The sequence below is a fragment of the Mesoplodon mirus genome, assembly GCF_964341445.2.
Source record: "Mesoplodon mirus genome assembly, chromosome: 1".
In the NCBI taxonomy this organism is placed as follows: domain Eukaryota; kingdom Metazoa; phylum Chordata; class Mammalia; order Artiodactyla; family Ziphiidae; genus Mesoplodon; species Mesoplodon mirus.
The window spans coordinates 174,589,765-174,591,142 of record NC_138976.1 but is presented as its reverse complement, the minus strand read 5'-3'; positions in this window follow the sequence as shown (position 1 = coordinate 174,591,142).

Here is a 1,378-nt window from a genome sequence, read left to right as displayed (position 1 = left end):
GAGTATTTAGCTTTATCAATGACATGTACTTTAAAAATGTTTTAGACATCCTACCAGTCTTTGAAAACATCCTTGTTCCTTGTTCCAGTTCCAGTTTTATGTATATATTCTGCCTTGCAACTGATTATTCCAACAATTGATGGATGGCCTTGGGAATCTAATTCTGGTATTGATAGTCTTTACTGATTGTCTCCCCTCGTAGCTGATTTCTTCATTATTGTGTAAATTTAGATCATGAGCTCATGTTTAGCTAAACAGCTGACCTTGTAAGACGCTTAGGTGTGAACGCTCGTAAGCTTCCGCAGAAAGACGGCAAAGATTTATTTGTGTCCCTCCAATGAGTTGCCCACGAGGACACCGTTTTCTACAAGTGTTGGTCCAATACTCCCTCTAGAGGCAGGGGACTCCGACAGGGCTGATTGGCGGCCCCCGATCTGGGGCAGGGGCAGTGGGCAGCCTGTGGCCCGGGCTGGAGCCTCTTTGCATGTGTCCCTGGGACACATCTGCCTGCGAACTTCGGTCACCTGGCAGGAAGCTACGATGCCCAGACCTATGGTTAGCTGTGCAGCGAGGTGTACTGTGAGGACAGGTTCCACACACACTTCAAGTAAGAGGTCGGCCTGAGTGGAAAGGTGAGAGTTTGGGTAGCTGTGCAGACAAAGAAGGCGCCCTTTGGCCTGGGCCTAAATGCTTGTTTCACCCCACTGGACCTGCCGTGCTCTGAGGGCCCTGCCCTGTGCCCCCTCCTCCCCTGCCCTTTTTTCAGTCACAGCAGAGATGGCCACACCCACTCTTTCAGTGAGGGCAGTGTTCCAACCACCCTCAGCCCCGCCCCCTCTCCGCAGGTTACCATGGACTACAGAGGCTGCATCCTGAGGCCAGGGCGTTCCGAGAATGCCAAGGGCAGACATGATGACCTTAAATGATTTCCTCTTGTGTCAGGTTTGGTAAACTTTAGGAGCTAGGAAATGGTCCACTTTACAGAAATGTTCAAATTTACTGGCATTTCTTATATTCTCTGCTATAACTTTGTCCTGATTCTTTCTGTATATTCTTTACTTATGTTTTTGTTTTCCTTAATCAAAGTGTGTCTTTTCAATCTTTTCAAAGAAGATTCTTTGGACTTACTAAATCACCTCAATTTTATACGTTTTCTGTTGTATTAAGTTCTGCTCATATCTTTATTTATCTTTTTTCTATGTTCTCAGGGTTTATTGTTTTGATCTTCTGATGTCAATTAAAACACTTGGTTATTCATTTTAATAAATATTTTACTCATAAACATTTGAACTTTTGAAGATTCCAGCTTACTTGTAAGTTTCTAAGGGTCAGGTCCTCTCCATTGTTGCTGGCCTAAGGTTTAGTTCACCATATAGCA